The sequence below is a fragment of the Neodiprion pinetum genome, chromosome 3 (genome assembly GCF_021155775.2).
Source record: "Neodiprion pinetum isolate iyNeoPine1 chromosome 3, iyNeoPine1.2, whole genome shotgun sequence".
Classification (NCBI taxonomy): domain Eukaryota; kingdom Metazoa; phylum Arthropoda; class Insecta; order Hymenoptera; family Diprionidae; genus Neodiprion; species Neodiprion pinetum.
In genome coordinates, this window is record NC_060234.1 from 12,243,585 (window position 1) to 12,266,003 (window position 22,419).

General features: G+C 36.9%; 1 protein-coding gene and 1 long non-coding RNA gene across 2 annotated transcripts in view; one reads left to right on the forward strand and one right to left on the reverse strand.

Annotated features, from left to right (window-relative positions):
* LOC124214342 (uncharacterized) overlaps positions 1 to 22,419 on the forward strand; it is a 474,723-nt gene that overhangs the window by 304,477 nt on the left and 147,827 nt on the right. The gene's annotated exons all lie outside the window — the stretch shown is intronic.
* LOC138190728 (uncharacterized) lies at positions 5,357 to 5,886 on the reverse strand. The gene is made up of 3 exons (XR_011176811.1): positions 5,757 to 5,886; positions 5,487 to 5,631; positions 5,357 to 5,413 (listed from the first exon to the last, which is right to left on the reverse strand). It is a non-coding gene; the product is annotated as an uncharacterized lncRNA (long non-coding RNA).

The window sequence follows — 22,419 nt, forward strand, 5'->3', positions numbered from 1 at the left end:
AATTTTCATCGAAAAAGAACGCTGGGAAAACTTGAACGGAACGACTATACAGCACGACGGACGCGAACAGCACTGCCAGTGTCTGCCAGGCCGACGCGGCGTCGGTGACGCCGTAAGTGTTATTGCTGAAGATAAGCAAGTGAAAACATTCGGGACCGTTGACGCACGGCCCCGGTCTGCTCCTCGAAAACTTCTCTCCTCCCGCGTAATCGGTTTTCCCCTCTACACGTCCCATTCCAACGATCCTTATGAGTTATTTGCATGCATCATAGGACCACCGAATGAAAAAATGAAATGCAGTAGCAAGAGGAAAATCCAATGCGGAATTCACCTTATATCATGCAAGAGAGAGGAAAAGAGAAAAAAAAAACATATACAGAGGGTATCACGTAGATTTCACCTCACAGGAGGCACCATGTTTCGTGGAGCGCGTCCTCTTTAATAAAAACGAGGCCGCGTATTTTTTAATTTGGTCACGATTTCCAACTCTAGAAAACAAGGATCTAGGGGATAGGAATAAATGAAATAAACATACATTTTGAGCCATCAGTTCTATGTTTTATTATGGCTCAGAGAGGAAAATCTTTGAGGTATGAACCTCAGAGAAAAAAATCCCTCGCAAATGTTGAATTTACAATGTGTATAGGATATTTATCATATCAAATATATTTCGCACAATGAATTATTTCGGAGGTGAAATCTACGATTAGGAGACGGTTTGAAAAAATCCGAATTGAATCTATATTTATATATAATTGCGCTGGGCGTCTTGACTGTTTCGTGCAGTGTAATCGTGGTAAATAAAGTCGCTGGCGACTTCGTATAAGCATTGCGCTTGTGCTCAGGTATCACCGCTTGATCCGGTGTACCTGAAGGATTACCTTGTGTGAATCCAAGTATGTACAAGTAATCGGTAGATTACTTGCGTCAAGCATTGCGCTTGCTCATTGGTACAACCGGGCTGCGCCGGTGTGCCTGGCGGGACGTACTGCGCTTGTGTTTGTGTACTTCCGAAGTTATTCCGGCTCCCCTGCATGCAACAATCAGGAAAGATTTGAAGATACAAGACACCACAAAATCCAAGTATCAATCGAATTGCAGTCAAACCCTTTAGATTCATCCATCTCTCCGGAAACGCACACAGAAAAGAAAAAGGCAAGAGGAATGAACCGACTGACCCCGAGTCGCTCGAGTACTTGACTGACGCGGACCTGGCCCGCGCTATCTCCTCCACCTTCATGCTCGTCTAAATAAAACACATGCAAAGACAAAACAGAGAGAGTCGGCCGCGCGACGCATGTGTTCGTATACACGCGTGAGCGACCGTTCGTGCCTGGACACCTCTGACTATTCGTTCGACCGAACATGGGATTTTAACAAATATTCTACTCCCATAGATTTTCAAGTATTTCACATCTGGTTTTGCATTAAAAAATATTTCGTAGGGTGTTTTTTTTTCTAACGTGTTGGCAAGCGTTCTGTTTTTCAGGTAAGCTGCTGCTTTTACTATTTCTGGCCAAAACATTCTATTAACCTTGGCTTCTTTCAAAAGACATCGTCCTATATACATTAATGATCGGTTATACCTCTCCGCTACCCCGTTTAGCTCGTGAACATACGGTGGGCACGGGATCATTTTTATATCCTTTTCTCTGACGAATCTATGAACTTCTGCGTTTAGGTACTCCTTTCCGTTATTATATACCAAATTTTTGACCTTTTCCCTGCAATGTTTTCAACTAAGTTCACGTAGTCGACAAAGCAATTGTATGTATCGGACTTGGCTCTGATACAGTAGACTTTTGCTAATTTACTGTATTCATCTATAAAGCTTAAAAAATATTTTTCCCCGGCATTTCCGTTGGGTGAGGCCCATTAAGATCCGTATGAATAACTTCCGGAATTTCTCCCGCTCTACTTCTATTATTTTCAAACGGTTTTTTGGTAATTTTACTTTCTATAAATATCGCGCATTTTATGAATTCTGGCTCTAGTTTTTCTGGTAGCCCTATCAACAATTTGTTTTGCATAGTTTGTCCAAATAATTGAAATTAACATCGCCTAATTTTCTATGCCACTTTTCTTTGAGGGTTGTGTTTTCTCTTTTTGCTGAACTGGCACTAAGTTCTTTATTTTGATTATTTATGATTCGACTTTGCATGTGGTACAAGTTTCCTTCTTTCTTAGCAATAGCTATTAGCTCCCCAAATTTGTTATAGGTTTTTGCGACGTTACCATAGGAAACTATCTTATTTTTATCTGTTAGTTTCGAATAGCTTATTACGTTTTGTTTCATGTTTTGGACGTAAAAAACGTTGTACAGTGTTATAACGCTCTCGTTTCTATAGATTTCAAATATTGCATCTACTTTGCCTATTTTAGTAGCTTGCAGAGCTCGTCCGTCTGGTAATTTCACATCAATTGGTTTCTTAAGTACTACATATTCACTAAATACGGAATCGTCCTTTACAATGTGATCGGTACACCCACTATCTAAAATCCAGTCTATTTGATTTCCGTTGTCTGTGCTATTCTGACTATTTTTATGCTTATTGTTTACCTATGAGGAATTTATTTCAGTGACGAACGCATTCGCTTGGGTGTTTTCTTGGTTAGGTTAACTCCACGTGGTATTTGATTGGGCACCTCTGTTACCTCCTCTTCCTCGACTGGTTTGTCCGCGATACTCGCCTCTGCTCTGTGCTGTTTGGAAGTAGTTTCCTCTTCCTCGGGTTTGCTTCATCTATTGATTTAAGTTTGAGATTTTGCTGAGCGGAGCGCAGATTACTATGAATGTCAATACACTGGGACTTTTGGGTCCGGCCGTTCTTTATAGACTCAAGATATGTTTACGTACCGCAGTGGAGGTGGCACAAATCAGGGGTGGTTTTATGTTTTTGTTTTTGGCAAACTCCGTACCACTGACTTGGCTGACGCGGCGCGTAGGCTATACTCAAGTATACGGGTGTATGGGCCTGCTAGCTGTTTAGGGATAGCGGTACCTTGGGCAAAGGGATGGGTAGTTCTTGCTTGGTTCGCGTCCGTGAAACCAAGGGATATCACAATGTAATACGACATAATATTAAATTTGGTTCACCGAATTTTAAATAAATTGTAAAATCTGAATAATAATGTACGTATTTATTATTATTATAAAATTATAATGTGTATTTGAATTTCTTATACATTACTTATTGGTTGAACATTTTAATATTATAAATACTAAATTTTCTTGGGAACTTGGACAGAGTTGATAAGATTCAACTTATCAAAATTTGCAACGTTTCGTTGGTTTCATTTATTTTCCAACTTCATCAGGCAAGCTGTAACAGATGTACATAAACTTTAAAATTAAGTTGCATAAAACAATAGACATGATACATGTGTCACGTGCGGAGCGGTCTCGCACGCGACGACTTCACCCTCTTTGTTCTTATTGAGGTTTATATTTAATTTTTGGTGGATTCGGAGGCGAACGTCCTCTACAGGGCGTTCCGTGGGAAATGGTTTGGAGGATTTCAATTATGTTGTACCAATTTTGAAGGAAGCAAGTAGAAATATTTATAAAAGCAGCAAGGTTCTAGACAAGGAAGCTTACACTATTTTCTTATTCTACTCCCGTTCTCTCTCTCTCGCACTTACTCTTCGGTGGTTCAGCTCCGAATTCGCAGAACGGCTCACGCTTTCACTCTCACATTCAATTAAGACTACACAACTTGATTAAGTTCGTGGCACAGCTTTCTACACTTAAAATCTAACTTCGAAGACTAACGTCGCGACGCGAGACGCTTGGATGACCGCGTGTAGATTTAAAGGAGTTATCTCTCTAATCGTCGGAGACCCAAGACTTATAACTCTATACTCGACAGCTCTGAAGGAGCCTGACTCCGTTGATGTTGGTTTGAACCTGTCTCTAACGGGACTGTCTTCGCTCGCTCGTCCGACACCCCTTGGAACGTCGGGCGGCGAGCGAGCTTTTCGCTGACGTTTGCAATTTCGAACAAAGACTCGCCTCGCAACGGTCATCCTCGAAGCGCGTGATTTCGCGCTCGCCTCATCCCGGTGTTGATTACACCCGGGATCCGGCGGGCGCGAAGACGCTGACGTTGCTGGCTGTCCAACTACGCCGTTGCGCTTGGCTGTTCCACGAACTGGTTATAATAAAATATTTTGTATAGACTAACTGAACTATGCTTCCCTGTCTCTAAAGATAATAATATGAAAAATGATAATTGTTGTAATCGGTAATATGTTATAATTTCGGGTAAATATGCGGCGCTCGTGACACATGTAAGTTACAAATTCAGAAATAATAAACTAAACAAAATTACAAAATATTTACTTTTCAAGTTAAATCCTCGTTAAAATCCTTTGGTCCATAACATCAAGTCCATAACATCAATTTTAATATTATATTTGTATATTGCAAGACGAGTACATATATCTGTATTTTCACTATATTACTTATCGGTTTAACATTTTAATATTATATTTGTATATCATAAAACGAGTACATAATGTCTATATTTTGACTATAATACGTTTTGGCATATTGAATTTAAATAATACTTATTGATATAAACTTTGGTCCATGTTCAATAGTTTGTTGTTTACGATGAAGTCCTATACTACACTACACTACACTATACTGTACTATTATTGGTAAGTTGGTAAAATCTGTGATAGTACTTCTACTAGCTGAGACATGACTTCGATTCTCGTTTTTTTATTGTTAGCGTTTTGCACAGCTGCATCAGCTTGCTGTTCCATCGCTTCTACCAATCGACCCATAGCATCGGCATGACGCTTTGTCCCTTCTGCCTGTAATTTTGCAGCTTCAGCTAGCATCTGCGAAAATAGTTCATGTAAATGAAAATTATCCTATATCATATAGTAAATAGATAGCAGTTTTACTGAAATTACAATCTAACCATCATTGATTGGGCATGTGACTCAGCAATTGCTGCAAACTGGTCCCGTGTAGAAGATAATTGTTTAGATTGTGTTCCTTGAAACAGAATAGCATAATTGTTAGTACATAGTCTATATTCGATATCGTATCAGTGTTCTTTAAAATTCATAAATGATAATATTGTACACATGTAACATTCATGACAGAATCACGTACAACATTCTAAGTTCAATGCAAATTGAGAATGTATACGTTTTCTTGGTCGTGTAGTTGGGGCACTGTCGGTTGTGTAAGGTTTTTTTTTTTGTGAATCTTTGAAGTATCGGCGGCTCTTGGCTTTGACTGCTGCCGATTTGTTTTGTACGTCCAATGTTTCTATTAGTGCGTGTTTTTCTATATTTTCTTTTATATTTTTGACTTGCACTTTACTTTCTGAAATGCCTTCTTCAGTGTTGCTCAATTCCATATATTCCCAGTCAATGAGGTCAACATTGGGGTTTTCTATCGGTATTAAAAATAATAATGTTCGAAATGGAACAACGATTCAGAATACTTCATAATAACAAAGTCATACCGTTATCTCCATAGTTATTGGCAATGTCTGATTCAAAAACATCAGTGCATGTTGATGTACTCGCTATGTGGTCAAAGATGCTAACTACACGTGGAGGTTTTAATAATGGTGAGGAGTCGCCTGCAGCAAGCTGTTGTTGTAACTCCTATTTCAAGTCAATGAAACAAAAATTCAATGGTACAATGGGAGTATCAATAGTGCTACAAATCATGTATTCAACTACTTCAATGTCAACTTAAATGTAATTTCCACAAACTATATAATAAATACCTCTTCTTCAGGAACGCTATCAGGACAGTCAGAGCTACCTTCAACGTAGTTTTTGCCAATGATTCCAATGACTCTTAGCTCTAATGGTGTCAATGGAACTTCGTCAATTTCTTTATTGCCTGTTGCATTACGCTGATTACTAATATTACGTGCTTTCTGTGATGTTCGACTTTTCATATCTCTCCAAGTCTGTGTACATGAAATTTGATCGTTCAAGTTATTTATATTGCAACTGGTAGAATATAATTAAAAATATTATGTCTTGGATTATACGTACTACTTGCCATTGATCTGTGGTTTTGGTTGCACCTTTGGTCATATTCAAAGCATTTGCCAATTGATCCCATTTTTACGGAGTTCTTACTTTCAATTCATAATTAGGAATTTCCCTTTCGCAATCCCTTTGTGTGTTTCGAAAAACTGCACCATTGCCGCTAATTGTGCATCCGTCGCCCGTCCGCTTCTAATTCTTTTTCTACGAAGCGTTTAGATATACGTTTATGAATTATGTCGTACTGATATTCAATATCATCAGATTATAAAATGATGTATAATGGACGGATCAAGCGAGCCCGCCGAAGGCGGGCGAAGCTTGATCACGATTATGCCGAGAGTTCCGTTCGAAAGATCACTAGGTAGTATCGCTAGAGTACGCAGATGCCGCCACAAGTTTCAGCGTCTAAAACTTTTCCAATCAGCTAGCCGGCTCATGCTCCCGCTCGCGCTCGTCATGAGTTCAGAGTTTTGTTGCCTGCATGCCTTGTTGTTGCTAAAATTTATCTTGGGTGGGGGAAAAAACTGATATGAGGTTTTTCGATATATGCAAATACTTTTCATATGCGTTTAAGGGTGGGAGTGATCTTTCGAACGAGACTCTCGGCATAATCGTGATCAAGCTTCGCCCTCGCCTTCGGCGGACTCGCTTGATCCGTCCATTATGCCTCGTGTCTCGTTCTCCGATCACTAGGTAGATGTTTAGAGCTGGTTCCTACATTTAAAAGATCTTTTTTTTTTTTGGAACCTGAATACATTCTTCTGAACAATATGAACTTTTCATACAAAATTACAAAATACAAACTAACAATTTGTTATTGATTCTCTCCTTAACACTACTGCCTCTGCAAATTCGCTTCTATCTGGGACAATAGGTCTGTTATAAAAACGGTTAAAGACATTAGACCTATTAGACCATCCGGCTAAACTCTTAATTACACTTAAATCTACTCCTTTTTTCAAAGCTGCTGACGTAGCAGCATGACGTAAACTATGCGGAGCAAACTTCTTGCCTATTCCGCATTTAACTAAAAATGCTCTTATCCATCTACTTATGGTATCTTTGGATGCCTCCCTGTGAGGCTTTCTTGCCGTAATGATTAACTTATCGCTCTCTTTACGCAAATCTTTTGTTACCTCTAAATATCGATTTAGAGTCTGAACAATACATAACTCGGGTTTCTCTGTAAACTCCGGTAAAAGCAGTAATGGTTGAAACGTTCCTGATTTGGAATTTTTTACTCTCTGAGGAATCTCTATTTCATATCCTCTAGCTTTTCTGATTATATTTTTTATTGAGATCAAGGAGATTGTTTGTTTTCTGTGTGCAGTGATTAATGCTAATAAGACTACTAATTTATCAGTCAACTCTGGTAGACTCAATCTCTCCAGAGGATATAGTTTCTCTAACTCTGATAATACAGGATCTAGATCATATATTCTATCATATTTTGGCTTTGCTGGTCTATTGTTATAAATACCCTTAAGTAACCTACTTATCGTAGGGTCTTTACTTATTCTATCACCTAAAATTAAAGATAAAGCAGCTCTACAAGTATTAATTGTACTAAACGCCGCACCGCCTGAATATTTATTGCATAGCCAGGAAGCTACGATCTCTGGATTGTACGAGTACATGTCGTAATTGAGATCTCCGCAAAAACTAGCCCACTCCATGAGCGGTTTCGAATACTGTTTCAATGTTGATTCCGAAATAGATTGGACTATTATCGTAATTGCTTCGTCTTCAAACCCTTGTCTCCGGTAAGCCTCCCAGATAATACCCCTGCCATTAATTGCATCTTTGACGCCAAGGGGTGTTGAATCGTCCTGCATGGAGATAATAATAAATTATTATCCGGTGGAAATATTATTGGCTTTCCCAGTAACATGGTATTCCATAGTGGATACCATGGTTGTGAGGGCCAGAAAGGAACAACTAGTATACCCTGTGCCTGGTCATTTTTTATTTTTTGAATAGTTTTCAAGATAAGTGCTACAGGAGGAAATGCAAAAAATGCTAACTCCTTCCAGTCTACTGTAAATGCGTCCACGCAAAATGCCTCCGGGTCCGGATGCCATGAACAATACCGCTCGCATTTTTTGTTCCCGCTAGACGCAAATAAATCTATCTCTATGTTGCCAAATTTCTTTGTAATACAATTGAATGCCCATTGCGCCAATTCCCATTCCGTATCAACGTTGTTCGCTCGCGATGCGAAATCTGCATGGACGTTTTCTTTTGACGCGATGTACGATGCAAACACCCAAATGTTTCGCAGTTCGCAAAATTGCCAAATTTGTCTAGCTATTTGGTTTAATGTTGGGTACTGAATACCGCCCATCCTGTTTATATACGAAATTGCGGTAGTATTATCAATCCGAAGTAGCAACTCACAATTACGTCTGTCTCTACAAAAAATCTGCAATCCAATGAATGCAGCCAATAATTCGAGATAATTAATATGACTTTTAAGTTCCTCCTCATTCCATGCACCGAAACCAACTTCTCCGTTGCAAGCAATACCCCAACCTGAGCCTGAGGCATCAGAGAATATCTCTAGTTCGAATTTATTCTGGCGAATTTTATTGTTACTAAAAGAAATTTTTTCTTCCCACCAATCCATATCCGCTGATAAGGAATGTGGTATAACCATCGTGGCTGAATAGTCTAAATCGTTTTTTAGTAATCTGAGATACTTTATTCTCTCTAACCCTTTAGAATAGAGCCACCCATACTGTATGGCTGGGCACGCCGCGACAATGCAACCGACTAGCCCTGCAAACTCTCTTATAGTACAAGTTCCCCTACCTCTTAATTCCTTTATTAAATTGACAATTTGTTGTCTTTTTGACTCTGGTAGTTCAATTGTCATATTTATTGAATCTAAAATCAAGCCTAAAAACTGACACCTATTCTGTGGAATTAAACTACTTTTCTGCCTATTAATGATAAAACCCAAAGGACTCTAACGTCTGTATAGTTAAATTTAAGTTTCGTAAACAATCATTATATGTATCTCCAAAACATAACCAATCGTCTAAATACACTACCGATAACAAATTCTTGCTCCTCAGAAAATTTACTACTGGTTTCATAATTTTCGTATATAACCAGGGGGCTACATTCAGTTCGAATGGGATACAATTCCATTCGTACCTCACATTATTCCATTCAAAACATACATATTTTTGACTTGCTTTATGCAACGGAATTAAGAAGTAAGCATCTTTTAGATCTACCGAACCCATAAAACATCCCTCTGAAACTAATTTCGAAGCTGTCCTAAAATCCTCCATTTTAAAATGATTCTTAGGAATGAACCTATTTAATTTCTTCAAATTTAATACAAATCGCATCTTCTTATTTGCTTTCGGCACTAAAAAATAAGATGAAACAAATTGTTTACTTGATTTCGAAACTTTCTTAATCGCTCCCAAATTTAATAAATTTGCTATAGCTTCTCCCAAAAGGTGTTCGTCTTTTTTGTTTAAACAATTACGTCTCGGAGCTTTCTTTTGAAATGGTTTAGAACTAAACTCTATTTTATACCCTCTTAGGCATTGCAAAATAAACGAATCACTCGTTATATCGGACCAGGCATTTAAAAACTGTTTCAAACGTCCCGCTATACGACCTACCGCTTCTACTTCTTGAAGTTCGCGCTGGTCGGGTTCTGTTGCGTCTGGTTGTTCTGTTGACGGTTCGGCTGGCAGGCGAATCCTTGCGATCCGTACTGGCCGGAGTTTCTCTGGAAGCGCCTGAAACCCGCCTTGCCTCGGCCTCGTGCAGACGGGCCTCGCCAGTTTAAAGATGACGACGCTTGGAATGTCGGCTTTTTCTCTGCCGTTGGTTGCTTTAATGACAAGCCCAACTTTTCTACCGCCTTGGCAATCTTAATCTTCTGTGATAAATCGGGACCGAATAAGAATTCTCCATGCTGTGTCTTATCTAAGATCTGTCGAGCTTTCTTGTCGACGCATGGATAGAGAAAGGCTTTTCTTGCCTTTATTAATTGATTGTGCAACTCGCACATTAATTTGCCTGACTCAATTAGTCTCGTCAACAATTCCTTGGTATCGATTTCTTGTGTCGAGCCATTGAATATCATGGAGATTCCAGATCCCAAAGCTGATAGACTAGAGCCACACAGGTCCAAATCAGCCGCAAAAAATTTATCTCTTTTTAGGCTGGCTTCCTTAATACTCGCTTCAATCTCAACATTGAGCTTAGGCGTCTGGAAGGGGCAATTTCCCGTTCTCGGGTATCTGTCCAGCAGTGCCATCTTTTTCTCTTTCTTTAATCCTTCCGACAAAATTTTCTGCCAAGTACTGGCTAACTTAGGATGCAAACTAAATTTCTTGCCTTTGTCCGACTCCTCGTCGTCACTCAAGAGCTGCAGCGTCTCGCTGTCTAATTCCGCGAATTCTTCAGTCGGCGGTTCGTCTGTGCCCGCTTGATTAGTCGAGTCATCGTTCTCTTTGTCCTCCTCTAGATCGTCCGACGCTTCTCTGTCGTCTTCTTGCGAATCTAGAAGGGCAAGATTTCTAGGTTATACATTTTCGACACCGAGGTCTTTGCATAAACCTAGTAGAAATGTCCGACATGTCTCACTTTCTGCGTGAGCTCATCGGCAAAAACGTACGACATGTCTCACCTCTCGTGTGAGCTCGTCGTCCATATGTGCGATCTGTTTTACCTCTCGTGTAAACTCATCGCTTTTCCGAGCAACCATGCCTCTAAACAAACGTGCCTCTGACCACCTGACCTACCTGCTGAATCTGTCTCAACGTCCTCCTTTCTCGGCGGCGGAGACGGCGGTGTAGCCTCGAGTAATTCGTTGATTAAATCCGCATTTTTATTCACACTGTCGTCGGGCTGTAGCCCATCTTCCTTTAACTTTCTAGCAATATGCTCTTGGACCTCTTTCAACTGAGCGTTCAACCTCTTCAACGAAGGTGAACGATTCCTCTTTCTTCCCATTGTTAACCTCAAAATACTTCCCACGTGCTGAGCTGTGGCCTCTCGCTTCGCGCACAAAAAGCGTTATGACGAGCGCGAGCGGGAGCATGAGCCGGCTAGCTGATTGGAAAAGTTTTAGACGCTGAAGCTTGTGGCGGCATCTGCGTACTCTAGCGGTACTACCTAGTGATCGGAGAACGAGACACGAGGCATAATTTATCTTTCTCCAGCTCCAGTCGTTTGGCTTCGTTATTTGCAGACATTAGCATCGCCTGTGACATTCTCTAAAACATATAAGTACAAATATTTGCACAATTCCACTGGCATAATAATTTGCAGATTGATTTATTCATATACAGTTTAAACAGAAATACCTCAAGTATTTCGTTCTGCTTTTGTTGCATTTCTACAACCGTCTTAAAGACATCATCTCTTCTTTTGTTTTTCTTCTTGCGCAAGGCTCTGACAGGGTGTGTGGCTGTTTTTATCTTTGGGGTTGTCTGCTGCAATGATGGGTGTGCCAGTGTGTGCGATGATGATGCTATGCCATCATCACTGCAGACAACTTCTACCAATGTTTTGGGTTCTGAAAGGTGCTTTAATTCATCAGCTTCTTGTATGGTGTGTTCCTCCTCCTGTCCTATTGCCGTGTCTGATTCTACGAATAAAACACGTTGCCACAACATCATATCATACATCATTATTGTTAGTAATACACGTGGCTGCTCGGAACATACGCTTACCAATTGTGGTGTTTGTCGAAACTATGTTGTATTCTTCGAATACTGATATATGAGTAGGTATCTCGTTTAACACCGACTCGTCTGCCTCCCGCAGTTGTGTGATTGCAGACTGAAATATGTACATGAATAAACATGTTTGGCTTTTCAATCATTTAAATGGAAGGGATTAATTTGTATACCATTCATGGGGGCTGAGCTAGAGCAGTTGATCCGACATAAATGAGTTCCTTTGTTCAGCGTTAAATTTAACTTACTTTAATACTATCAGTTATTATCGTTCATTCACGCATATTTTTCAAATTATTTGCCGCAATTTTGATCTCGTCTTGTACTCGGTAAATAATCTATCTCAAAGAATATCTTCTGTAAGCAGTTTTTGTATTTAATGTTCTCATTACATATCATCTCTTCAGGCATCGAATCAGGGACCCTGCACCCTTCTGTTAGAGCAGGTCCTATCAATCCGAGGATCATTAAATCTTCCTCCGATAGCGTATTACTATCCACAGGAAAATTGCCAGTTTTAATGCGGGCATTTTCAAGGCTGACAGCTTTGGCTCTGACTCGAGTTTTTATATCCTTCCAAACCTAAAAAATGCCATAAGAACTGTTCTTCAAAAACAGAGTTTCCACCGTCACGAAACTTTCAGTCTCGTTTTAAAACTTTTATTTCAGTTCTGGTAGAAACTTGGTGAATGAGAATAAAAAAATTTACCTATTATGGTTTCATCTATAAGTAAATTACACTAACTGCAAATAAACAGTGTTAAAAAAATCAACGTTTTTATAAGGAATAAAGGTTTTCGAAGTTTACTCACTTTCTGCCACTGAATTTGAGTTTTCTCAAACCCTAAGGAGTTCAATTCCCTTGTCAGTGCCTTCCACAATTCGTCTCCTTTTTCTTTTCCTCGAGCACCTATAAGCCGTCCTGCTGCAAACTCTCTATGGTTATACATATATTCAATCAAATATTTCCTTTGCTTACTGTTGTGCTTGTGGGAACGTTTTGCTGCTTCAGTAGGACTGTAACAAATCCATGTTCATATTAATGTGACATCATAAAACCTGCCATTATCATCTTATAAATATGCCTAGTCTTATAACGTCTTATAACAGATTTTTTAAATAGCAATTTTGTGAATAAATGTAGCTAACAGAAGTAACACACAGAACAATGAAACAAAACTTTTCTAGAGATCATAATTAAGGTTATGATCTCTTATATATTAATATAAATGCATTATTTCATTACTTATGGATTAATTTCATATAAATATTAATCTCATATATTATTTCCTTACTTACTTCATTTTGTACGTTGATTCTTCACAAATTTCGAAATCACAAAAATTTTGATGGTTTATTTATGCAATACAATGCAACAAAACTGCAAATACAATGTAACATGAAAAAATTGTTATATCGCCGCCTGACAAGTCTAGGCTCACGGCTTCCTTTAGAACGGGAGGTTCAAACCACGGTTTGAACGCAACCATTGCGCCGGCGAAACCGCTTGCTTGTAACGCCTGACGCAAAATAGCACCTGGTACAGAATCGCTTTTTATAATAGCGTCGCTTTCGCAAGCGACCTTTCGTGTTGCGTCGCTTCATAGCGACCCTTCATTGCGTCTAGTACAGAATCGACCTCCTGGTCAGCGAACGCTGCCGCGAACGTGTGCGTGATCGGCTCGGCTGGTCGTCCACCTTCCGCTGGATTGCCGCGATGTCCTGCTGGTGCTGTTTCTGCATGGCCACGGCGGTAGCCAGGCTTGCCGTTACTTGCTCGACCAAGGCTTCGAGACTACCCGCACTCCCCGCGTACTCAGCGACCTGGTGGCGCGGAGTTGCGTCGGCGATGGCATTGCCTAACTCGGCAACCAGATCGAGCACGGAGGCTAGATAGAAGGAGGACGCTCGCCAAGTGTTGCAAGCGCACGAGAGTTGAAGGAGACATCATCTTTCGCACTCTCTCGCTAGAGCGCGTGAGTGTTGGTAATGTGCTAATGTCAGGTTTTTAAAATTTTCACCGCGGAATGTAGTGATAGTATTTGTATGTTAATTGATAAAAAAATTAAAAATTTTAAAATCAATTTTTAGAATAATAATAATAATTATTATTATTATTATTTTTATTACAATTTCAATAGAAAGTTAAATTTAAAAAAAACTACAAAACATATTAACTGTGCTACAATAAAATACTATAAGAAATGAATATTTATTGTTTATTAATGCACAATAAACAATAAATAAATATTAATAGTATAATAATAAATACAATATTTTATCTTACCGTATCCGGCCGTATTTAAGGAAAAGTAGAATATTAAAAAAGAAAATAATCCAATTAATATTGAAAAATAATTAAATATTAGCTTAGTGATTCTAATTTTAAAAGACTAGGAACAGTAAAAAGTTTTTATTTTAATACATTATGATTTAAGATAATTTAGAATTTTTACGGTGTTTTTTTGTCATGCTACGTCGCTCATTCAGAGTTCGATTAATTAAATTTACTAAGAAATTTCCACGCATCACTATAAAATTATTTAAAATCTTAGCCATAAGTTCTTTTTTGTGAGTATCACAGCCTAAAATAGGTAGATACTTAGCTTTAGCTACTCTTTCTAACACTTTATGCATAGTATCTATATTCACTGTCTTAGTACCGACCACAGTTAGAACAATTTTTTCAAGTTTCTTTATCAGTTTAAAGAGATTATCACTAGGAAATATTAATTCACCGTTGCTCATTAACTCAATCACTTCATCACGTTTCGAAGGATTATCAGAACGTAAGGTATCGATGCAATCACAACACGGGGAGAATCGTTGAAATTTTCTTGCCATATATCCAGCGATGTAAGCTGCCACACCATCACTTGTGGAAACAACATCATAATCATGATGATAATGTGGATCATCGCGAAAATCAGGATCTTCTTCTTCTTCGTCTTGACTATGGTCAGTGTTTTCTTGGTACTCATTATCTACAGAGTTATCATTTTCTGTGTCCAACACATCATTAAACGGACAATAATAATCCTGGTGTGAATGTACATCTTCATGAATATTATCATCATCATCATCACTATCTTCATCTAGAATACTATCAAATGGTTTTCTAATGAAAGAACAACCATTGTCCACAGCTTCTTCATCACTGTCTTCGTCAAGCACACTCTCAAAAGGTTTCTTAGCAACAGAAAGATTTTGAAGAACAGCATTATTGTTAATATCTCTGTGAGATGAATTTGCATTGTTAAGAATCCCATTTTCAATAATAGCATCAATATCTGCGAGCCAATTTTTCTTCAACGCAGTTGCTGCAGCCAAAGATTCTTTCGTCTGCATCAATGATTGAAGAAGCTCACCAGCGGTGACGTTTGACCCTTTCGGCGGGGTGACCAATGAGTAGGAACATAATAGGCGGAAAACTTGGCCGAAAAGAATGGTATCAGGATGATCATTACAGCGACAAACACTTCGCATTATGCCGAAAAATTTCTGAAAAAGAATTCAAGTTAAAATATTAAAATATCCACAAAATAGTAAATTATTAGTATCTTTGGTTAAATACATACTTCTAACTGGTCCTGGTTTAGGCGTGACGTCATTAAATAATCAAATTTGCACTCTCCTAGCAAAAATTCACTTAACTCAAGAGTAGCTTGCAACGTTATTTTCAATCCATTCAGAGTACTCGGAGTAATGGCGAAGAAAAATTTTTCATTTTCTTCACTTGCAACATTTTCTATTTGCTTCTTCTTTTTCTTCTTCTTTTTACTGAGTTCTTTCTCCTCATTTGCTTTATCTTCCCAAATTTTTAAATAACTCAAAAAGTCACTTATTGCCTAGCAAAAACAAAGTTTTTTATTATTTTGTTTGTTAATTTTTTTGTGGTGACAATTGTAAAAGAATATACAACAAGAAGTATTTGAATTATAGTTATAATAAAAATATTCAAATTTGGAAGAGATTAGGATAAATGGTAGAAGTACATCTTACTTACAATAAGTCCCAAGCATTTTTAAATGAGTAAATTCAAGTTAGTTGAATTCGTCTATCCCACTGAGTATTGGTTTATGATAGTGATGGATAAAATAAATTTTCGAGATCGATTATGAATTGACCATTAATAGGAGAAATGTCATGATTAGTTTGTAGTGTTTTTGAGCTATTCAAGTTTTTTTCTACTTACACAAACTTTATGAATTGTTTCAGTTTTCATTCCAGTATTTAAGTTCACAAATATTGAATTTTTAATGTTGATAATGAGTATCCATTTAAAATTTCAATTTTCGCTCTATTACTGCAAAAAATTATTACAAGCTTTGATAATATATTAAATGTTACCCTTTTTGGAGGACACTCTGGATCGGAACGCAGAGCATCTGATGGAGTACGTGAACTCATTGCTAGAATTAAGTTATTAACTTTTTCCATGAAAGCAATCGTAGAATCACAATCTCTGAGTTCTTCCGTTCTATTTTTATATACTTTCATGGCAACTTGAATCTCTTTGGAAAATAACTAAAAACAAAAGATATCATTTATAATCATTAAAATTTCAGAGAATAATTATAAACATTAGTATTGAAACAATAAAAGAAATAAGTTTATATTTTCATTATTACCTGATAGGCCAAAGGAACATTCATTTTTTGGTATCCTTCAGGATTCAAATGTTGTGGAGTTAATTTATAAGCTATTGTTACATTAGCTTTAAGATAATTCTCATGAATTAACAAAGTTTCCCAGTGACTTTTTCTTACAAAACCATCTGGTGTCTACATGAAAAGAACAATAGCATCAAGTATCAAGAAAGACAATTATTTTGCTGATTACATAGTCATCGTAAAAATTGATCATACATTAAATATTATAGCGTACCCAAAAAAACAACTTCTCCAAAATTTTGTTCCTAAAACATTTAATCAAAGGTGGGAAGTCCGAAACAAACCATAGTCTTCGGTCGGAGTTGCATGGATGTTCGCAGCTACACTGGCCATCTTTTATGCCAAAAAGTGTCCATGCTCCTCGATTCCATTGTGCACCATCTGAGGTAACAACATCCACAAAAAACCCAGCATTTTCCAACAGTATAATGCATTCTATAAGCAATTTGTGGAGAATAGCACTAGTGACAGAATTCCTACTGAGGAAACTGCCAACAACTTGCACCCAATCACCTTGGAAAGGCTGGAACATGAACACTAGGGCGTGATCAGCCCGCGTGTTTTGAAGATTTTGCGGTGTATGTGTTCCCAAATTGACAAAACCATCTAGCTGCATGGTTTTACGATTTAACTTGATGGCTTCGCTTAAAGCAACTTCGTCGATTAAAAGTGTACCTATTAAAAGTCAATTATCGATAATTAGAATATAATGCTAAAATTGATATATAACACTAATCATAACTACTTTTGATAAAGCTTGACAGAAAGTTATTCTACAATACTAGAAGAAATGTACTTTTTTAAGCACAAATTTTCTACGCATGGGTTGGTTAATAAAAGCATGGTCTAAATCTAAGTCAACTTGTTAGGAATAGTTATAGGAAGCTTATCTTATGAGAATAGTTCTCGTGTCGATAGGTTGTGTTAGGCGAATTGTAAGTTTGATACACTACTGAAAATGTTTTATCGAAGATTCGCAGTAGAAGTACAGCTTTAATTGTAAGTCAATACCCCGTTTCTCGTATACTTCCATAGTTCTACTTTCTATACGTAGAGTATCAAATACAGCTTTAGGGAAGCCAAAAGCACTGTCCAACTTCTGTATGTATCTGTTAAGAGTGTCTTTACAAGGAAGAGGTAAGATTTCTCGTTCTCTTAATCTATCATACACGGATGCACTTTTAACGCGAAGCAAGAGACATTCATACACCCACTGCACCGTATATCTTCTTTGCCTCGGATCTGAAACTTTTACAGCGTTGAAACAAGCACGTATTGCTTGTTGTTGAATAGGAGGTAAAATTGAAATTTCAGCTCTTAAAGCTTCATCTTTAATAGCTAAGCAATAGGCTTTTTGTATATTAATTGTTTCTTTGAGTATCTTATTCTGTAAACATTAAAAAATTTTTGAGGCATTTTTCATGTAATGAAACACCAGTAATCATGAAGTTTTAAATACCAAAAATTGTGTTAATTTTAAAACCTGTTTAATAATTTATGTTGCAATTTGAGATGGTAAAGAATTTAATATAAAAATAAAAAGAAATTTATTATGGCGCGACGTTTTATGTCTGCATTGCGCATTTTTAAGGGCTTTATAAAGAGGTAAAAAGTTCAAGAAAATTTAACAGACAATGTTTAGATTTATCGTTTAATGTTTTAGGGTTTTAAAATAACGTATTTATATAGAAACGCAAATAATTAAAGGCATAACAATAAAAATTCGTATTACAGTACGTCGAGATAAATAATATGTTGACGACCAAGCTTTGTAGTTTCCTGATACAACAATAAAACAGAAAATTGTTATTACTTACTCTGCGTTTGAGACGTTGAATTTGTTTATTGTTAAGACTTTCCTGGTACTTCAATTTATCATAACGCTCTTTATAATCAGGCTTAGTTTTGTATGATTGATTTTGTAATTTGAGTCTTGCTTTTCGACAAGCTACACAACGAAAAATATTCAATTGCTTTTTATACTTCTCATAAGACAATGCCACACCAGTGCAATCCGAAGAACATCTATAATTTCATAAAAAAAAGTCGAATTTAAAAATTAATTTCCGGATAAAAAAATATCAAGAGTCATAACTCTTACTTTTCTTGATCAAATCCAGTTCCATCACATAACGGGTAATTCTCCAATTCTTTTCAAAAATTCCAGTAGTCGGATATATCGGAAAAACTTTTGTTAACGTCAATTACCTTTTCAGTTTTAATGTTGGTCAGCTAATAAAAAAAATTTTAAAATTAGATTTTTTATTTTAAAATAACACATAATTTGTAGATGGACATAAAAAATAAAAATCCACTCCCTCAGCTTGTCGTAATTTAATTAACTATATTTTTCAAAAGAAAAAAATACAAGTCAAGCATTTTTTAAGCTAATTAAAAAAAAAATATAATTATCTGCTTATGTTTATCATTGCCTTACTTAATTAAAATATTTTTATTAATAGTAAATCATAAATGCAAAAATTTAGGTTACCTGTGGCACAGTAAATAAGGACGTATTTCTCGTTCCCAATTTGGCATGCTTATTACGATCATTTGCACTGCCACTTGTGCAGCCATTAACTACACAACGATTAACCATTTTTTATTGATCAGCACAACATTTAATTATTTTATAACTATTAAACTTTCAAAACTTATTTATTGTCATGCTACTAAACAATAACAAATAGACGCCATTTCCCTGATATTACCGAACGCAGCGTCGCCCTAGCGGCATATTTACGAAAATGAGGTATCCTCACTTTACCGGACCCACTATCTGCGGAAAACCCAATCCTTCTATCTAGCCTCCGTGGCACGAACTCTCACACGAGGTACAATATCCAAGATGGCCGTCCGCCGGTTACACCACGTGACTTTCAAACCGGGATTGCTTACCGGTACGCTTCCCGCGTTTTTACACCGCGTTTTACGCTTCTCGCGTAGCGAAACCGCTCTTTTCGCGACACTCCGAGAACCGCTTTTCTACCAATCTAGATCCCTTCTCGCAGTCAGCGTGACTGGGCCCATAACCTATTGGATTTTTTTTGGATAGAAAAGAAAAACTCAATAAGTTCAAAGAGAAGGGATAATTGGATGACTGGTAGAAGGGGTTGCAATAAAATTGTTACACTTGAAAATTACAATAATAATTACGACAGTAAACTTTATTAGAATGATAGCGAAAATTAGTTAACAGGTTAAGCTCGGAATGACTTTGTCTGTAAGTGCTCCTTCACAGAGCTGGAGACGAACTGAAAAAGAATAAAAACATGAGAGCTGTCATGGGACAGCCGGTACGAACGAAGTTCCTTACGCTATATTACTGCTCATTGAATAAATTAAGAACGTTTAATTGAAGAATAATTAAATGAAAAATCAAATATATGAAGGAATGGTAATAAAATCGTACGAATGTGTTTTTGAAAGATATAAATATACTGATGCCGCTTGTTTTCTTTCCGAGCGCTGTGTGAGAGAGAGAGAGAGAAAGTGGGAAAGCTATGAGAAAGAAAGAGAGGCAAAGTATAGACGTACGCTGTGAGAGAGCGCGCTGCGGCCCAAAGTATAGTTGTACGCTGTAGGAGAGAGAAAGAGGGGCGAAGTATAGTCGTGCGCTGTGAGTGAGAGAGACCGCTGCTGCCGTCTCCCACCCCAAGCGCTGAGACAGAGAGAGAGAGAGCGCGCGCACACGCTGGAATAGAGAGAGAGAGAGAGAGGGAGATCGCGCGCACTATAGCAAACGAGCACTATAGCCAAAAAGTGTCGGTTTTTTGGTGTCGTTTTTTTCCGCCTAGCCCCTACGGTGAACGAGCGATAAGGAACTTCGTTCCAATACGAATGCTTTCTCTCTCTGTACTTTGGTACGACGCCTCTCGCGTCGTTTACCGGTAGCTCGAGAGTCGAGGTACTGGTATTGGTAAGCGGGAGTTGCAATCACGCCAACTGGTGACTATATTTTGAACTAGAGAAAACGGGTCGGCTGATTAATGTCATATGTAAACTGTATGTAAACAAATCCGTTTCTTAAATTTTATTAATAATAAACATTAAAAAAGGACATTACCCTAAGTTCTATTAATAATAAAAAAAATGTTTTTATCAATGTGCAAAGTATTGGATTATTTGGAGTCTACAACGAGAAGCCGAAATTTTATTGAAGGCGAGCAAGTTGTCAATGCGAATCATTTAATTTATACGGGAATTTTGAGTGAAAATGAAGAGCAGTATGAATTATTATCATATTGTATACAATCATCCAATACTCGGGGAGATCCTCACGAAATAACAACAGTTATTAGTAAAACTGATAAGGTTATTTCCTCAGTGTGCAGCTGTACAGCTGGGAACAGTGGAACATGTAAACATAGTGCTGGTGTTTTGGTGTTTTGCACAGGGTAAGTTTAAACAGTGGGATATATTTTTTCAATGTTTCTTGGTATGTAATTTTTACTACCAAGCCAAATTAATTATATTTTGATTATTTTTTTTTAGTAATGATTTGGCTGGCTTCAAAACGGTTTCATCAACAGACAGGAAATGTCTTTGGAGTGCACCTCGCAATGCTTGTTTGGAACAATATAATCCAAAGCCTTTGAGTGAACACGGCTGCTTCAATATAAAGAAAAATCACAAGGAACTAAGTGATGATGTCAAGAAGTCAATCAAGGAAAAACTTTTTTCGAAGAATTTAAAATCAGCTTTGTCAGAGCATGCGTACGAGCGTGAATGATTAATTTATTTATGATTGATTTTTTTTTTAATGAAAATTTTGTTGAAGTAAATTTTCATGAAAACAATTTTATGATTCACTGTTTATATAAACAATTGTTGTTTTTAATTTAATCAATTTTGTATATATTTGCCGATGAATTTAAACTTTTTTACTATTTCGATGGAATAATTTAATCAATTCTAATCATGACTTGTATGTAACATTTACTTCATCAAAATTTATGACTCTCCAATCATGTTGTGTTTAATTTTTATTTTCACACGTTTTTGAATGTATTTATCACAGAACTGGAAGGCATGCTCCACTGCAACAACCTACTATTGAAACTGTACCTCCTGAGAACTTACAACTTATCCAACGTTTGATTTCACACTCATTCTCGTCATCAATCCTACTCAATCTTTCTGAAAAACCCTTCCGACCACTGAGAGAATGTTGCCAGAAACTTTTAGAGCAATTAATTGGGAATCCTTATAATATTTGTTTAGAAACTCAAAAATTTTATAGTGTTTGGCAGAAAGAACGTCAATTTCGAATAACTGGCTCGCGATGTTACGAGTTATACACTTATCGAAAAAATTTAAAACCCAATTGGAAAAATAAGTCTATGAAATATTTCTATCCGACAAATATTAGCACTCCAGCAATGAAACATGGTCTAAAATTTGAACCTGTTGCTCGAGAAACATATCAAGAATTAAATCCATCTACCAATGTATTTCAATGCGGACTAATAATTTCTAGAGACAATCCGTGGTTAGGATATTCTCCTGACGGTATTATTTTCGATAAGGATAAACCAATTAAATTGTTAGAGATTAAATGTCCATATGAGGGTAAATCTTTACCTGTAAATGAAGTTATTTCTAAACTCAATTTCATTAAAACAAATCCAAAAGATGAAAGTATTTTGAGTTTAAAAAAAAATCATAAGTATTATGGCCAAATTCAGTTCGGAATGGGTATTTTAAATATTCAAAAAACTGATTTTATTATATTTTCTTCGTTTGATAAAAGTATGAAAGTTTTAACAGTAGATTTTGATAAACAATTCGTAAACGATTTATTCACATCTTTAAAATTAATATATTTCAATGAAATGTTACACTATGCATGCACAGATGAACATAAACAAAATTAAATGTTGATTATTTGTGAATAACCGTTCTTTAAAAATATTTTTAAATTTAAATAAATACCTGCAACATATTCAATTGTGTTTTCATTTATTATTAACATTCTAGGTGAATTACATAGTTTTAATGTAATA